We start from the raw sequence: 19,690 nt of genomic DNA, 5'->3' as shown, positions 1-19,690 counted from the left end.
TCCTCCTTCGTTTTCTTCTTTTGCCGTCCTTTTTCTTCCTCCTTTCCCTCTTCCCCCTTCTCACGGGCGCCCCCAGCCCCGTAATTGCGACACATTTTTCAATTGACCTTGACACCATGCGACGACATTAAGGCAAATGCCTCTAACACACCCCAACATGAGCACATAACCACTTACCAAACACATTACATACACAATATAGTACATACACACAAATGCCACAACAAAAAATGCCCACCACACAACCATACACCTAAATCACAACATACACACCACAACACACACACACAAACAATAGAAAAGAGGCTCCATATTGTTGAAGGTTTGGCGTTGAGCGGTCAACAATATTGACACAACCCGAGGTTCCAATTTATTTTCAAAACTATGACAAGCGGTTGTAGATGAGTCATCAGAATCGTGTGGTCGTACTGTCATAGGTGTGGATTTGGTGGAGGGGGGGGGATTAATGGTATATGTCCGTCCCCCAATATACAGTATTAGAAGACATAGATGGTCCACCCTCAACCATACAACCCAAGAGGTAAAAAAAAAATGTCAGGGGGCAAAAATGGTGGTACCATTTGTTTTCTAGCGCTTGGTACCTGTACTATCGGTGTGTTTTGAAAGATTATTTTTAAAAGGTACGGATCTTTATTTTGACTAGGACAGCGGAAGACATGGGAAACGGGGAGGGAGTGAGTGAGACACTGGCAGAAAAGGAGGACAGGAGGTCGGATTTGAACCCTTTAAAAACATGTCTATGTATCTGAAATATGAGTTTATTTGTAACCAATTACCATAAAAAGATGGATGATTCCTCAAACGCCTTTATAATACAACTGATCACGTTATTCCTCTGAGCTTAAATATTAGTCGGAAAATAAAATATTCACAACTTCTGCTTTTTATCTCTAAGTAGTTAGGAATCAATTTGTATAAAATGAGGGTTATGACCATGAAGTCCAATAAAAGGGTAGTAAAACTAGTAGGGGGTGGTGATGAAAACTTGAAACAAAGTCTGAAAAATGAGCAAATTCACATGTTTTGTCCCTTTTTGATCCGGGAGGACACCACCGAGGGTTAATTCAAGCTTTCTTATTGTAATGCAACAGTCAAATGTAGTTAAAATTACGTGGAAAGTTCACAACTTAAAAAATATAGTTACAGAAACAATTAGAAAACATGTGAGAAAAAATCAAGATATTAGCCAAATTAAACAGTTGTATACTACTATCCCTGCATAGATGTGATTGTTAGGTATCTTTATCTAAACCCTCGTGTGTACTTCCCGTCAAATCAACACTCTTTGATTTCTGATTTCGATTGAAAAAAAAAAAAAATATGCGATAATAACTATTCCTAATGTTTTGTCCCTTTTTAACACTTTTTGACGCTTGTTTATCAATGTTTTGTCCTTTTGGACGTTTCCCAACACATGTAACACTACTTATTAACTCAGTGTTCAAGTTATTTTGGAATTTATGGTCAATAAAACCTCATATTTATAGGAACATTGTGACCTAATGTTGAGTTAGAAAAGCAGAAATAGTGAATTATGAGACTTAAAATAAGGAATGGATGTTGATGATAATCACAAACTAGGAAGATGTCAACTTTTACTCAATACTATTTTCCCCCCAAAAAAACCACTCAGCTTGTTTGTACAATGAATTAAAATAGCAATAAGACCAAAATTTAATGAAAGTAGAGATTTGTACTTGGCAAAGAGGTTGGAATAAATGTTATTTTGGGGAATTAAAACGAACTTTGGATTATAGGACACACGGGCGAACCAACAGTGAGGACAACATGAGGGGAACCAAAACTGGGGACTAACCATGGGGACAACATGGGGACAACATATGGCAAATGGGGACAACATGAGGGCAAACATGGTGACACACATGGGACAAATAAGGCAACAGGGGGACAACTGAGGGAACATGGGGGTACAACATGGGGACAACATGGGGAACAAATAAGGGCAACATGGGGACCAACATTGGGGGACCACATGGGGACAACATGCGGGCAACATGGGGACAAAACATGGGGACAACAGGGCGGACAACATGAGGGCAACATGAAGGGCAAACATGAGGGCAACATGAAGACAACATGGGGAACAACAGGGTGCCAACATGGGAACAACATGGGGACTACATGGGGCAACAGAGGGCAAATGAGGGGCAACTGGTGGACAACATGGGGCAAACATGAGGGCAACATTGGGACAAAAGAGGGCACATTGGGGACAACATGGGACAACAACATGGGGCAACGGGGCAACATGGGGGCAACATGGGGAACAACATTGAGGAAGGCAACATGAGGGCAACATGAGGGCAACAGAGGTGGTTTAAACTCTTTGTAAAAACATGGAGACAGAACTGAAGGCAAAGAAACTTTCTTTACTGTACATGCGAAAGTGGAAGTCAGTAGGGAAAAATGACAAAGGACGTAGAAGTAGACGGACAGCGATGTCCATTGAGTCAGCTGACTAAGGTCCATCTGGTGTCTTGTCTGTCTTTGGAAGCCTGCAAGAGCGCACGCCATCATCGAAAAAGTGGGATGGAAGGAAGAGGTTACGACATGGATGTCCAAAGGGGCAAAGCTGATAAAGAGTGTACCGTCTTCGTGTTCGAGCTTTAATCCACGGTGATGTGTATTTCTCCGCCAAGCGCAGTTCGGTCATGGTTCGGAGTCAGGGCCAAATATGGAAACTCGGGTTCTTGACTTTTACAAAAAATAAACCTGGTTCTGGCCAAGGACACGGGTTACAAACTCAGCACCAAACGTAGGGTAAGAGCGAGTAGAACCGGGTACGTCAGGGTGGGGTATTTTGAAGTTTTTAATTGGGGGGTTTTGAGTTTCCATGGTTTAGGTTGGTGGGTTTGGTTTTATTTTAATTTTTATCATGACGTGTAGAACAAAACCAAAAACTTAGATTGGACAGAGGGGGAACCAGAACACACTGGTTGGTTTAGGAAGAGAAACCAGAACCACCGTGGTCTGGGGAGGAAACAGAACCACCGTGGGTGGGGGGAAAACCACGGTCTGCTGGCTCAGGTGGGGAGATCAGCGGTTCTTAGAGAGCTGGAGAGTAGAACAGCACCGAACTGGGCAACAGCACCAGAACCAGAACCAGCACTGGTTAGCCTTTAAACTGATCTTTAAATAGTTTATTCTATATTATGCCATTTTTGTGAACCCAAGGCTTTTGACCGAACTCCATTGCAAAAAACAAAGCATTCGTGAGACGGTTTCACAAAGATTGACAGTCCAGCTTTAGGGACCAAATATTACTTTTATGCATCGCTCGTGGACAGTTTTGGGCGGGTCTCAAAGCAAACACTCGTCCTACCGGCCCTTGAGACATCAAAGGGTTAACATCAAGCAACTTGTTCCTCTTAGATCCAAGACCTGAAGATCAAGGGGTGGATCTGGCCGGCTGTGAGAAGCCCCCGCCCATGAGAAGGTGGCATGTCGGCCGGACGCATGTGAGGCCTGCTGGAGCTCCAAAGCACACGGTCAAATGGACTGCAGTGGCAACTCAAGCAGGTCAAGAGGAGGTCAAGGAGGAGGTGAGACCCGACGGCCTACGTCTGGGACTGTAATCACATTTGACATAAGAATCGGTTTTATTTGCCAGGTGTGCGACAAATACGTGGAATTTATATCTGGGAACGGTCGTTGCCAAAATGCGATTACACATACAAAACAACCAAACAAATACATACATACACATAATATATACACACGAATATACACCCTAAATATTTTCTTTTGTGTTTTTTTAAACAATGCCTCTGAAACAGAAAACAATATGGACGTATTGTCATGGACAGTAAAGCAGGGTTTCCCACCGTAGTTTGCAATCCACTGTTGAATTGTTATAATTTTAAGTTTAATCTTTTTTAAGATGTTTGTTACCATACCTACCTGTTGTTCTGACCTTAACCCTTTAATAGTAATGCGGTTCAAATTGACCCATTCAAATTTTTAGAAGAATATAAAATGGTCCAAGTCCCATGTTTTTACCTTCACTATCAGCGGTCGCCTTTCCTTATTCCTGTGATCAAAATCTGTATTACCTGATCTCAGATACAGTATTCGGAAGTTTATGACACTTATGTGGTTTGCCAGTAGGTGGATTTTTTAACATGAAGATTATCGGACTTATGATAAAAACACCCACTGTCCATGTTTAATAGTGTGCTAGTAGAGGATTGATGCATTCGCATCTAAACTAGATGTCATCTCAGATGTTGGAAAATGGAGGGAAAGGGTTAAAAGCTGTGGAAAACCCTTCGAATATTAGCTCTATTACTATTACGGAAACCCAATGAGATAATTATAGTCGGCCGGAGTCCATAATTTAGTACAGTTTATATATTAGATACTTTCAGACTTTCACACAACATATAACAGAATACAAAAACTCCTTCAGTACTGGACACATCATTATTCCAACGAGGCATGCAGAGGAGGTAAGACACTATACCTTCAAAGTATTCATATAATATATGTTAATAACCTAATTAGTCTGGTTCTAGGGTTTTTGTGATATTATATCTTAAATAAACAGAGTTATAGTGTAGTGTTTTTGTATTGAATTTGCGTCAACTGTAGATTTGAATAGTGATTTTGTATTTCAATGTTAAGTCGTATGTGTAATGGATTTCTAGAAGAGTATATCACTAGATACAGATTTGAAGGCACCCCAGGTGAAAGCTTTTGCTTAGGCTAAGCTACGGGGATCCCAAATAAAAAACACTTTACCAATAATATCTCCTAAAAAAGGTGATTTTAACTTATGCCAAAGTACTATTTTCTCGGTAAGATGCTTGTGTACCTTACTCAACTAATATCCTAAAAAGTTGGACTGTAACTTCTGTTAAAGTGGTACGTTTTTGGTAAGATACTTGACTTTGTAATCAACGAAGTAGTTTCTTTTGGTACAGAGACTGTATTACTCAACTATGTCCTAAAAGTTGATTTTAATCTTCTGCCAAGGTATATTTTTTGGTCAGATATTGTACTTTAATCAAACTAATATCTTTTTGGTAAGATACTTGTACTTTACTCATCTACATATCCTAAAGGTGACTTTAACTTCTGCCAAGTTAGTTACATTTTTGGTAAGATGCTTGTTGCTGTATTCAGTATGCGTTCAGGTTCTTCTATGCGAGAATTGTGGACGCTGTTGACCGAGACATCACAGTGTGTGACTCTGTTCGTCTGCAGGCTGGTAGATGCCGGGCGAGGCGTTAAGAAAACATCGAGGACCAAAGCGACAGGCGAAGGAAGATGTCGAGATCCGACTAGAGACTCACACCCCGCTCCATGCGTGCTCTCTGGCTGTTTTTAGCATTTTTATGTACAATTCTTGGTGATGAACTAACTTTTGTTTCATTAAATCTGCAACTTTCCAGCTTCGGCCTGTTATTGTATTTTTGGTAAAGCGAGCGGCAAGCCGGACGTCCACCACTGCCACCAGTGAGCGTGTATAAGTTACGGACTATTTTCAATGGAAGCTTCTCTAGCTGCAAGGAGGCAAATTGTCGGCAGTCGCGTTTTGGGCTTTTGGGAGTCAATGGTAACTATATGGGTTAATGAGCGAATTGGACCGGTTCAGCGGCTAACGTCAGCCGCCAATCGGAATATAGACGTCCTTCAGCGTGGCTGATACCCGGAGGAACAAAGTCGATGTGAACTTTGGTTCCGACCAAAACATTTATTCTGAGGACAAGCTCTAATAGCGTTGTTCCGGTTACCTATCATTTTTTAGTAATATTAACGGCTGTTGTCAAAGGACCAGTTAGCGTTAGCTGCCGGTCACATCGTCTCTAAGGTCCTCAAGATGGAAGTTCTATGAACGGGTCACCAGGTTAGTCACGGTTCACTAGGTTAGTCTGGAAAACACTAGCGCAGTCCAGGTCATGGGGTTAGTGGATCACTAGGTTAGTTCTGGGTCTCTAGTAGTAGGTCAATGGGTAGCTGGGTCAACTAGTTAGTATGGATCACTAGGAGTTAGCGGGTCACTGGGAAGTCTTGGTCCTGGCACTGGGTAGTCTGGATCACTAGGTTAGGTGCTGGGTCACATGTAGTCAGGTCACTTGGGTTAGTACGGTCAGGGTAGCTGGGGTATCGTCAGGGTATCGGCTAGGTCGACATAGGTCATGAGTTAGCGTAACACTAGGTAGTCAGTCACGGTGTAGGATATAGTTAGTTGCGGCTCTATGTTAGTCCAGTCACTGGGTTAGTCTGGGTCACTGGGTTAGTCCAGGTCACTGGGGTAGGTCTGGACACGAGGTAGTCTGGGTCTTTATGTTCAGTCCAGGTAACGGTTAGTGGGTCATGGTAGTTGCGACTTAGTTTGGGTTTCCAGCTGGGTTTAATAGGTGTTACGTAGGTTAGTGTCTAGGAGTCCAACACCTAGGTTAGTCTGATCACTAGGTTACTGGTCAATGGGTTAGTTCGGGGTAACTGGTGTTAGTTTGGAACACTAGGTGTTGGGTCACTGGGTTAGTGGGTCACTAGGTTAGTCTGGATCACTAGTTTAGTCTTATCACTAGGGTTCTGGGTCCACTGGTTAGTTTGGGTCATAGGTTGTCTGGATAATAGGTTAGTTGTATCCTAGGTGAGTCTGGATCATAGGTTAGTCTGTACACTAGGTTAGTCTGTATCACTAGGTTAGTTGGATACACTAGGTTATGATACTAGGATAATAGGTAGTCGAGTACAGGTTAGTCTGGATCACTAGGCTAGTCGTATCACTAGGTTAGGATTGGATCACTAGGTTAGTTCGGATCACAGGTTTTTTTTGTCTGGATCACTAGGTAGTCTGGGCAGAAGCTTGTTGTGCAGCTAAAGTCCGGTGGCGTTGTGTCGTACGGTTAGATGAGAAATACATCTAATTTCACATTTTGCTCTTGAAGAGATCTCGTTCCATTGCTGTGTGTTTTGGTTTTTCAAGCAGGGTTTTGAACTCTGACACAATCAACTCCATCTGAGTTAAAACTATTTCTGTGTTTAGATTTAACTGCGCTATTCAATTAAAGGTGATGGAACAACTTTAATCCGAAGTTCCCGCTCTTACGGTTCGCGTGTCCATGCGACCTATCTTTAAAAAAAACTTATGTGAATGGAGAGGAATGGAGAGTAGATTTTTTGGTCCGGTTGAATGTTGAGCCGTGCTTCGCAAATTGATGTGTGTAAGTGTAAAAAGAATAATGTTACATGTAAGAGAAAAATCTTGACGTTAAGAAAGTGGAATATGGTTTTGGGAGGTCGCCTTCGTGAAACTACATACGTCGTCTGGAACAACATATTCCGCACCAGAGAATACAACATACGTCACCAGAGACATACAACATACGTCACCAGAGACAATAACATACGTCACCAGGAGACAGTAAAATACGTCACCAGAGCATTGTAACATACGCACCAGAGACATGTAACCATACGTCACAGAGCACATACAACATACGTCACAGAGACATGTAACATACGTCACCAGAGAATACAGTGTAAACATGTACACGGCACCAGGGACATGTCATACGTCACGAGGACATGGTAACATACGTCACCGAAGACAGTACAAATGTAACATACGTCACCAGAGACATACATGTGTCACCAGGGACAGTACCATACGTCACAGGGGATGTAACATACGTCACCAGGGAACAGGTAACATAGTACACCAGAGTGACATCGTCCCAGACATTTAAATACGTCACAGGGACATGTAACTAAGTCACCAGGGACTGTAAATCGTCACCAGAGAAAGGAACATAGTCACAGGGACATGTAACAACTTTTTCCCACCCACCAGGGACACGTAACATAGTCACCAGGACATGTAACATACGGCCAACGTAACTACTCCAGGGACATGTAACATACGTCACCGAGACACACACACATATGTCACAGAGACACGTAACATGTGTCACGAGGACATGGTAACATGTGTCACCAGATACATGTAACATAGCGTCACCAGGGACAGTGAACATACGTTACGGGGAGGACATGTAACATGCGGCACCAGACGTACACTAATGTCACAGAGAGCTGTAACATGTGTACCCAGAGGTACATGTAACAGACGTCACAGGGACATGTAACATTTACGTCACCAGGGACATGTAACATGTGCACCAGAGCATGTAACATACGTCTCACAGAGACATTAACATTTAGTCACCAGAGACATGTAACATTAAGTCACCAGGGACATGTAAAACGTCCACCAGGGACAGTAACATACGTCACCAGAGCCATATAAACATGGTCAACCAGAGACAGACCTACGTCACCAGAGAAATATGATGACATACACAGCGGAGGAGAATCAATTTTAGTTAAACTTTTACGATTTCGTACATTACGATTTAAGCTTGCAATGGTAATTACATTCTAATTACGAATTTATCTATTAACGTCTTAATTACGAATTTTACGTCTTTTATGGTCTTATACGATTTTAGCGTCAAATTACAAATTTTTACGGTCTAATAGGAATTTAGCCTATTTTGTCCGGTTTAATGCGTTATTTCCGTCTAATACGTATTTTTCATCTAATTCAAATGTATCAATTTTAGTTCGATTTACGTCTTCTTACGAATTTCGTGTTATTACGATTTTACTTCCTTTTCTCTTTTTTCCATTTAACTTAATATCTTCGACAAACTGAGACATTCTTCTAACATGTAAAATCATATTTTATTTTGAAAAACATCAGTGCGATCCAGGCACGAGTCGATCGGGACCAGAAAATAATTGTTCTTTTCCGTTGACTTCCCAATGATTTTTTTTTTTTTTTTTTTTTTTCAAAGATGGAAAGGGGGGGGGGGGGCGGGATTCTCTATTATAAACATTTATTATGGTTTAAATGTAATATTAAGAGCTATACTTTAATACTGTAATCTGTTTCCACTCAAAGGAAAATAATTTTCAGTCAACACTTTTTACTTTATATCCCTTATTAACGCATATTTAAACAGCATTTAAACATGTATAGATAGTGTATAACACACTATAATGTAGTGTAAGCAGATACGTTTGAATGTTTCTTTTTACAGTATTTGTCTGCTTTATATCGGCTCTTGTGCAAGTATTTACCTTTATTAGCTATGTTATGCAGTACATGTATTGGTACAGACAGATGTATAGCTTATATAATTATCAATTTAGCTGCTATAAATAAATGGTATATTATAGAGGTTATATATAGAATGTATGAAGAGACATTAACTACAACGACAAGTATAGCGGTTTTCAGCCAGTGATCCGAATAAAAATTCAACTTTTAGTGTTTTGCTGGAATTTTTTTTTTTTTTTTAAGATCGCAGAAAAAATCCGCGTCCGCAGATTCTGTGTATTGCCCTGACTTATAACTTAAATGATAAATAAATAATTAAAATAGATAACTTATACAATGTTTAAAAAGGGGGGATTAACCCTGTGTTGTCTTCCGTCAAAATGAAAATCAACGCTTTTGTCGACGCTTTTTATCATGTTTTTAACTTTTCCTTATGTTTTGTCCCTTGTTTAACTCTTTGACACTTTTTTCCCAGTATTTTGTCACTTTTTTGGACGTTTTTGGACTACGTAACATAACTTATTGACTTTAGTTTTACAATCTATTTTTGGAATTGTATGGTCAAAAACCTCATTTATAGGAAATTATTACCTATGTTGAGGTTGAAAAGCAGAAGGAAATTAGGAATTATGAGACCTAAAATTAAAGGAATGGATGTTGATGATAATCACAGATGGAATATGCTCAACTTTTACTCAACACTATTTCAACAAACACTTCCATTGTTTTACAATGCATAAAATAGATACACACCAACCCCAAATTAATGAAAGTAGGAATTTGTACTTGCAAGAGCGTTGGAATCACTGTTATTTTGGGAATTAAAAGAACATGTATAGGAAACACCAGAGGACAAACATGAGGACAACATGAGAAAACAGGGAACAACATGAGGGCGAATGAGGACAACATGAGACGGCATGGGGCGACAACATGAGGAAACATGAGGACGGCATGGGGACAACCAGGAGGACAACATGGGACAAATGAAGACACCATGAAGACAACATGAAGACAAAGGTGCACATGGAGGCACAACATGAGGACAACATAGAGGGGACACCATGGGGACAACATGGGGACAACAGAGGACACACATGGGGACAACATGGGGACAACATGAAGAACACATGAAGACAAGATGAGGACAACATGAAGAACAAACATGAAGACAACATGGGGACCACATGAAGACAACATGGGACAACATGAGGAAACATGAGGGCACATGAGGGCAATGAAGACACATGGGACAAACATGAGGACAACATGAGGACAACATGAGGACAACATGAGGGCAACATGAGGGCAAACATGAAAGACAACATGGGACAACATGAGGGTTTAGGTGTTGTACTCTACTACGACCACATGGTGTCAGCAGACCAATTCCTGTTTGCGCTTCTGTCTTCTTAACCCATCAGGTGTCCTGTGTCCTCAGGTTGTCTCATGTTGTCTCATGTGTCCTCATGTTGTCCTCGGTTTCTGTCAAATTTGGACCCGGTTAGTTTTTTTCTCTCCCAAAAAATCTTTTTTTTTTAATCCCTGAAAAATGTTAACATTAGAAATATAAAATAAACAACACCCCAACTTTGAAAACTGACAGAACATGTCTGAAAAAGCGATAATTGCGCTGATAGCGTTTTGTCTTCCCAAAATTTTGGGTTTTTTTGTCGCTTCTTTCACCATTTTTATGGCTTTTTTTAACGTTGTTTGTGGACTTTTTCAATGTTCTGGTCATTTTTTGACATTTTTGGTGTTTTTTTAAGTTTGTAGGTATGTTTTTGGCCGTTTTCATGGTTTTTCTTTTTTTTTGTGTACGTTTGTCTTCCCAATATTTAATGTCATAAGAAATGGGTAAATTGACCCAATGGACAACATAAGGGGTTAAATCATTCCAAACATTTTCAGTGATTGTTAGAGATTTTTTGAAAACGAGATCACTTTGACGATCCTTAGTATTATTTAGAAAAGTTGTCATTCCCGTTAATAAACTTACAGGATCTGTTTTCTTCTTTACTTTGGCACTGAAGGGCTTCGCGACTTTCTAGCATTTGATTAGAACTTGTGTTTTATTGAGTATTCTAGACAATAGGATTACTGTTGTTAAGTAGTTTAGTCCAATGTCTGATTGTCTGATACGACGACTTCCTCATCGACTGTTTTGACTCTTCAATCAAACAACGGTGAGCCACATGCATTTTTATGTTTGTAATTGTGTGTTTTCTGAGTTTTTATGTGATATTCTTCATTAACAGTTACATATTGGAAGGGAAAGTTATTGATATTACTCTCGTTGTGTGTTCAGATGCTGCCTGAATCAGAATGAGCGGCTGCAGCAACAAATACAGTAAGGGTTGTGTCTCTTATATAGACGTTTGGTCCCTAATACTGGATCTGAAGTCTCTTTATGTAGACCTTAGGGTCCCTAATACTGTATCTGAAGTCTCTTTTATATAGACCTAGTGGTCCCTACTCTGTTTGAGCTCTATATAGACCTATGGTCCTATACGTTCTGAAGTCTCTTATATAGACCTTAGTGGTCCCCTATAACGTATCTGAAGTCTCTTTATTAGACCTTAGTGGTCCCTAATACTGTATCTGAAGTCTCTTTTATATAGCACCTAGTGGTCCCTAATACGTATCTGAAGTCCTTTTATATAGACCTTAGTGGTCCCTAATACTGATCTGAAGTCTCTTTTATATAGACCTTAGTGGTCCCTAATACTGTATCTGAAGTCTCTTATATAGACCTTAGGGGTCCCATACTGTATCTGAGTCTCTTTATATAGACCTTAGTGGTCCCTAATACTGTATCTGAAGTCTCTTTATATAGACCTTAGTGGTCCCTAATACTGTATCTGAAGTCTCTTATATAGACCTTAGTGGTCCCCTAATACTGTATCTGAAGTCTTTATATAGACCTTAGTGGTCCCTAATACTGTTCTGAAGTCTCTTATATAGACCTTAGTGGTCCCTAATACTGGATCTGAAGTCTCTTTATATAGACTTAGTGGTCCCCTAATACTGTATCTGAAGTCTTTTTATATAGACCTTAGTGGTCCCTAATACTGTATCTGAAGTCTTTATATAGACTTAGTGGTCCTAATACTGTATCTGAAGTCTCTTTATATAGACCTTAGTGGTCCCTAATACTGTATCTGAAGTCTCTTGATATAGGACCTTAGTGGTCCCTATACTGTATCTGAAGTCTCTTTATTAGACCTTAGTGGCCCTAATGTATCTGAGTCTCTTATATAGACCTAGTGGTCCCCTAATACTGTATCTGAAGTCTCTTTTATATAGCATTAGTGGTCCCTAAACGTATCTGAAGTCTCTTTTATATAGACCTAGTGGTCCCTAAACTGATCTGAAGTCTCTTTATAGACCTTAGTGGTCCTAATACTGTATCTGAAGTCTCTTTATATAGGCCTAGTGGTCCCTAATACTGGTATCTGAAGTCTCTTATATAGACCTTAGTGGTCCCTAATACTGTATCGAAGTCTCTTTTATATAGACCTTAGTGGTCCCTATACTGTTATGAAGTCTCTTTTTATGACCTTAGTGGTCCCTAATACTGTATCTGAAGTCTCTTTTATAAGACCTTAGTGGTCCCTAATACTGTACTGAAGTCTCTTTTAATAGACCTAGTGGTCCCTAATACTGTATCTGAAGTTTTTATAAGACCTTAGTGGTCCCTATACTGGATCTGAAGTCTCTTTATATAGACCTTAGTGGTCCCTATACTGTATTTGAAGTTCTTTATTAGACCTTAGTGGTACCTACTGTATCTGAAGTCTCTTTATATAGACCTAGTGGTCCCTAATACTGTATCTGAAGTCTCTTTTATATAGACCTTAGGTGTCCCTAATACTGTATCTGAAAGTCTCTTTTATATAGACCTTAGTGGTCCTAATACTGTATCTGAAGTCTCTTTTATATAGACTAGTGGTCCCTAATACTGTATCTGAAGTCTTTTAAGACCTTAGTGGGCCCTAAACTGTATCTGAAGTCTCTTATAGACTTAGTGGTCCCTCTACTGATCTGAAGTCTCTTTATATAGACCTTAGTGGTCCCTAATACTGTATCTGAAGTCTCTTTTATATAGACCTTAGTGGTCCCCTAATACTGTATCTGAAGTCCCTTTTATATAGACCTTAGTGGTCCCCTAATACTGGATCTGAAGTCTTTTATTAGGCCTTAGTGGTCCCTAATACTGATTCTGAAGTCTCTTTATATAGCCTTAGTGGTCCCTAATAACTGTATCTGAAGTCTCTTTTAATAGACCTTAGTGGTCCCTAATACTGTTTCGAGTCTCTTTTATATAGACTTAGTGGCCCTAATACTGTATCTGAAGTCTCTTTATATAGACCTTAGGGTCCCCTAATACTGTATCTGAAGTCTCTTTTATATAGACCTTAGTGGTCCCTAATACTGTATCGAAGTCTCTTTATAGACCTTAGTGGTCCCTAATACTGTATCTGAAGTTCTTGATATAGACCTTTGGTCCCAATACTGTATCTGAAGTCTCTTTATATAGACCTTAGTGGTCCCTAATACTGTATCTGAAGTCTCTTTATAGACCTTAGTGGTCCTCAATATGTTCTGAAGTCTAGTCTCTTTATATAGACCTTAGTGGTCCCCTAATACTGTATTGAAGCTCTTTATATAGACCTTAGTGGTCCCTAATACTGTATCTGAAGTTTTTTATATGACCTTAGTGGTCCCTAATACTGTATCTGAAGTCTCTTTATATAGACCTTAGTGGTCCCTAATACTGTATCTGAAGTCTCTTATATAGACCTTAGTGGTCCTAATACTGTATCTGAAGTTTTTTATATAGACCAGTGGTCCCTAATACTGTTCTGAAGTCTCTTTATATAGACCTTAGTGGTCCCTAATACTGTACTGAAGTCTCTTATATATGACCTTAGGGTTCCTAATACTGTATCTGAAGTGTCTTTTATATAGAACTTAGTGGTCCCTAATACTGTATCTGAAGTCTCTTTTATAAGACCTTGTGGTCCCTAATACTGTATCTGAGTTCTTTATATAGACCTTAGTGGTCCCTAATACTGTATCTGAAGTCTCTTTATAGACCTTAGTGGTCCCTATACTGTATCTGAAGTCTTTTATATAGACCTTAGTGGTCCCTAATATGTATTGAAGTCCTTGATATAGACCTAGTGGTCCCAATACTGTATCTGAAGTCTCTTTATATAGACCTTAGTGGTCCCCAATACTGTATCTGAAGTCTCTTATATAGACCTTAGTGGTCCCTATACTGTATCGAAGTCTCTTATAGACCTTAGTGGTCCCTAATACTGTATCTGAAGTCTCTTTTATATAGACCTTAGTGGTCCCTAACTGTATCTGAAGTCTCTTATATAGACTTAGTGGTCCCAATACTGTATCTGAAGTCTCTTTAATAGACTATATACTTATATATTATTTACATATCTGAAAAGTGAGTGTGGACCCAGGAAAACAAGAGTGACGTGAGGAAGACGCGAGGGTTAAGTTGAAGGCTTTTCTCTGCCTGTTTCCAGAGTCTCTGCTGCCCTCGGGGGGGGGGGGGGGGGGGGGGGTTGGTGGTGGGGGGGATGGGGGGGTGGAGGGGGGAGCCTGACGGAGCGTGGGATTGATGGGACATAGAGGGGAGCGGTCAAAGAATGAAGGTATTTCAGGAGCTAAACGGCCCGTCCTCACGGCCATATAGAGAGGGAACCCCGGACCCCCGTCCCAGCGCATATATACCCCACAGATCCCCCCTTTGGCCCGTGTGACTCCCTCGCTGCCGTCTGCCTCACCCGCCTCGCCGCCGCCACGTCTGCAGGTGAGAAACTCTTCTACTTTGGGGGATTAGTAGCTGGAGGGAAGCTGCTGAGCTCGAGATGGAAAAACTGCAAACTTTCATCCAGAAAGTCTAAGATCACCGTGGGGGGGGGGTTTGGAGGAAATCATCTGATTTTTCTAAGTAATAATCACGGTTCACAAGTTTCTGACTTGACTCTACTGCAGATGCTTAGTTTACAGAATGTTACAAAAAAGTGCTCTATGTGTATGTTTTTGCACAAAGAAGTACTTTATACCCGCTAAATCTTTATGTGTCCCAGGACCTAATGGGCAGAGACTATTTTTGTATTTTTTTCAATCGTTTTTGAGCTCTGTAGCAAAACAAAAAGTGCATATGTGCATGTTTTTGCACAAGTGAAGTACTTTATATCTGCCAAATCCTCGTGTGTCACGGACCTAAGTGTGCAGAGACTTATTTTTGTATTTTTTAAATTCTTTTAGCTCCGTAGCATTGTTTTACGAGCGCAGATCTTTTATTAAGTTCTGGTTTTTAAGTTGGAAGTGAATTCTTCCGGTCTGAATGTGGGACTTTCATGAGTTTCTCAGGGAGTTCTCTCTAAATGTTAATTTCTTTAATTTTGCCAATTCCTCCGTCAGAAGGGGGTCCGAACGCTCGTCACTTCCTGGAGAAGAAGTCCCGGATGCTTTGTTTTGTCTCTGATAATCAGAGAACTTTTTACATGTGTGAGAACATGTAGTTCGGCTCCTTCCAGCTCAGTTTTCAGCCTCGAGGATCCGATGACTCTGGGTGCAAAATAACCGGGTATCAGATTCCAGCTGACGGGGGGGTTTCACTCCGGTAACCTGGACAACTGAACAACTTTAAATAATCTGCGTCTGATTCCCAGATTAACGAGGCAGTTTGACAGCTGACAAGACAGCGTTCCGCCACACACACACATATTATATATATATATATATAATATAATATATAATATATATATATATACACTACCGGTCAAAAGTTTGGGGTCACTTAGAAATTTCCATTGCCCTCCATTATAGACCGAATCCCAGCTGAGATCAGTTGCATTGTTTTTTTAACCCGGGCAGTAATCAGATTACATTACGTGCTGACATAACTGCAAAAGCTTCTCGATGTTTTCTAGTTAGTTTTTTTAAAGATATGGATTAGTAACAGGATGTGGCCTTTGGAACATTGGAGAATGGTTGCGTGTTATGGATAATGTAGATATTGAATTAAAGATCAGCCCCCCCCCCCACTCAGTTCAGCTGCTATTCTGTCTGTGATAGAGTGGAATGGAAAATTGTAAGTGACCCCAAACTTTTGACCGGTAGTGTATATATATATATATATATATATATATATATATATAATTATGATAACTATACTACAAATAATGCCATTAAAATAAACTTTAAAAAGTAAAAAAAAATTAAAGAAAATTTTAAAAAAATTACATTTTGACAACAATTATAAAAATGATTATTATTAGTATTTTATAATGATTTTTTTAAATTGTATTTAGATTCAACATGACTGATTGTTGTCACCCCCTCCCTCCTCTCTCTCTCCTCTCTCTCTCCCTTTCCCTGTACCCTCTCCTCTCTCTCTCTCCTTTCCCTGTACCCTCCTCTCTCTCTCTCTCCTCTCTCCCTTCCCTGTATCCCTCTCTCTCTCTCTCTCCCTCTCTGCCCTCTTATCTCTCTCTCTCTCTCTCTCCTCTCTCCCTTTCCCTGTATCCCTCTCTCTCGTCTCTCTCCCCTCTCTGTCCCTTCCTTCTCTCTCTCTCTTCTCTCTCTCTCTCCCTCCTCTTTCCCTGTATCCTCTCTCTCTCTCTCTCCCTCTCTGTCCCTCTACTCTCTCTCTCTCTCTCTCTCCTCTCTCTTCCCTTTCCTGTATCCCTCTATCCTCTCTCCCCTCTGTCCCTCTTTACTCTCTCTAGCCTCTCGCTCTTCGCGCTCTCTCCCTTTACCTGTATCCCTCTATCTCTCTCTCTATCCCTCTCTCTCTCTCTCTCTCCCTCTCTGGCCCTCTTACTTCTCTCTCTCTCTCTCTTCTCCCTCATCTGCCCTCTCTTACTCTCTCTCTCCTATCTCTTGTACCTCCTTACTCTCTCTCTCTCCTCTCTCTCTTCTCTATCTCTTCTTCTCTCTCTCTCCCTCCTCTGTCCTCTTACTTCTCTCTCTCTATCCTCTCTCTCTCCTCTGTCCCTCTTACTCTCTCTCTCTCTCTCTCTCTCTCTCCTCTCTCTCTCTCGCTCCCCTCTCTGTCCTCTTACTCTCTCTCGTCTCTCTCTCTGCCTCTTAGAGCTCTCCTCTCTCTCTCTCTCTCGCTCTCTCTCTCCTCTATATATATATATATATATATATATATATATATATATATATATATGTGTGTGTGTGCGGAACGCTGTCTTGTCAGCTGTCAAACTGCCTCGTTAAATCTGGGAATGCAGACGCAGATTATTTAAAGTTGTTCAGTTGTCCAGGTTACCGGAGTGAAACCCCCCCGTCAGCTGGAATCTGATACCCGGGTTATTTTGCACCCGGAGGTCATCGGATCCTCGAGGCTGAAAACTGAGCTGGAAGGAGCCGAACTACATGTTCTCACACATGTAAAAAGTTCTCTGATTATCAGAGACAAAACAAAAGCATCCGGGACTTCTTCTCCAGGAAGTGACGGAGCGTTCGGACCCGCGCGTCTGACGGAGGAATTGGCAAGAAATTAAAGAAATTAACATTTTAGAAGGAGAACTCCCCTGAGAAACTCATGAAAGTCCCACATTCAGACCGGAGAAATCTTCACTTCCAACTTAAAAACCAGAACTTAATAAAAGATCTGCGCTCGTAAAACAATGCTACGGAGCTAAAAAGAATTTAAAAAATACAAAAATAAGTCTCTGCACACTTAGGTCCTGGGACACACGAGGATTTGGCAGATATAAAGTACTTCACTTGTGCAAAAACATGCACATAATGCACTTTTTGTTTTGCTACAGAGCTCAAAAACGATTGAAAAAAATACAAAAATAAGTCTCTGCCCATTAGGTCCTGGGACACATAAAGATTTAGCGGGTATAAAGTACTTCATTTGTGCAAAAACATACACATAGAGCACTTTTTTGTAACATTTCTGTAAACTTAAGCATCTGCAATGTAGAGTCAAGTCAGATAACTTGTGAATCCGTGATTATTACTTAGAAAAATCAGATGATTTCCTCCAAACCCCCCCCCCACGGTGATCTTAGACTTTCTGGATGAAAGTATTGCAGTTTTTCCATCTCTGAGCATCAGCAGCTTCCCTCCAGCTACTAATCCCCCAAAGTAGAAGAGTTTCTCACCTGCAGACGTGGCGGCGGCGAGGCGGGTGAGGCAGACGGCAGCGAGGGAGTCACACGGGCCAGAAGGGGGGATCTGTGGGGGTATATATGCGCTGGGACGGGGGTCCGGGGGTTCCCTCTCTATATGGCCGTGAGGACGGGCCGTTTAGCTCCTGAAATACCTTCATTCTTTGACCGCTCCCCTCGTATGTCCCATCAATCCCACGCTCCGTCAGGCTGCCCCCCCCGCCGCCTGGGGCCTGTGGGCTGCCCCCGTGCCGCTGGCCGCCCTGCTGGTGGCCACCTTGGTGCCCAGTTGGGGGCCGTCTGGCCGTTTGTGCGTTGTGCGGGGTCCAGGGCGCCCCCGGCCCTGGCCCCCAACCCGCCTCTGGCTGAGGCCTGCCGCCCGGCCGGGGGTGCCGCCAGCCACCGCCCCCCCCCTCCACCCCACCCCCCCAACACCAACCACCCACCCCCACCCACCCCCCCATCTGCCCCCCCCTAACACCAAATCTCTTTTTTAAATCCCATTTACCCCAATCATTTTTTCACGCATTCTTGTTTTAATGTCCCCCATCCATTCCATCCCCCCCAACCACCACCAGGAGCCCCCCCCCCCCCCCCCCCCCCCCCCCCCCACCCCCCCCCCCCCCCCCGCAGGGCAGCAGAAAGACATCTGGAACAAGCAGGAATAAAAGCCTTCAACTTAACCCTCGCGTCTTCCTCACGTCACTCTTGTTTTCCGGGTCCACACTCACTTTTCAGATATGTAAATAATATATAAGTATATGTCTATATAAAAGAGACTTCAGATACAGTATTAGGGACCACTAAGTCTATATAGAGACGTCGATACATATTGGGACCACTAAGGTCTATATAAAAGACTTCAGATACAGTATTAGGGCCCACTAGGTCTATATAAGAGACTTCAGATACAGTTTAGGGACCACTAATTCTATATAAAGAGAACTTCAGATACAGTATTAGGGACCACTAAGGTCTATATAAAAGACTTCAGATACAGTATTAGGGACCACTAGGTCATATAAGAGACTTCAGATACAGTTTAGGGACCACAAGGTCTATATAAAGAGACTTCAGATACAGTATTAGGACCACTAAGGTCTATATAAAGAGACTTCAGATACAGTATTAGGGACCACTAAGGTCCTTATAAAGAGACTCGCAGATACAGTATTAGGGGACCACTAAGGTCTATATAAAGAGACTTCAGATACAGTTATAGGGACCACTAAGGTCTATATAAAAGCACTCCAGATCCAGTATTAGGAACCACTAAGGTCTATAATAAGAGACTTCAGATACATGTATTGGACCACTAAGGTCTATATAAAGAGACTTCAGTACAGTATTAGGGACCACAAGGTCTCTTAAAAGAGACTTCATATACAGTATTAGGGACCACTAA

The 19,690-nt window shown here is 41.3% G+C and overlaps 1 protein-coding gene across 3 annotated transcripts in view; it reads right to left on the bottom strand.

The window, feature by feature from the left end:
* Positions 1 to 18,426, bottom strand: part of LOC116686758 (troponin I, fast skeletal muscle) — a 62,323-nt gene extending 43,897 nt beyond the window's left edge. For 2 of the 3 annotated variants that reach the window (XM_032511814.1, XM_032511816.1), the window contains exon 1: positions 18,280 to 18,426. The gene's annotated coding sequence lies outside the window, so the exon portion shown is untranslated. The remainder of the gene's footprint in view (positions 1 to 18,279) is intronic. The other variant, XM_032511811.1, reaches the window with a different exon arrangement.
* Positions 18,427 to 19,690: the final 1,264 nt, after the last annotated feature.

This window comes from Etheostoma spectabile, unplaced genomic scaffold (assembly GCF_008692095.1).
Source record: "Etheostoma spectabile isolate EspeVRDwgs_2016 unplaced genomic scaffold, UIUC_Espe_1.0 scaffold463, whole genome shotgun sequence".
Lineage (NCBI taxonomy): Eukaryota > Metazoa > Chordata > Actinopteri > Perciformes > Percidae > Etheostoma > Etheostoma spectabile.
The sequence above is the reverse complement of the archived record's forward strand: the minus strand, read 5'-3'. Positions and strand labels throughout refer to the sequence as shown.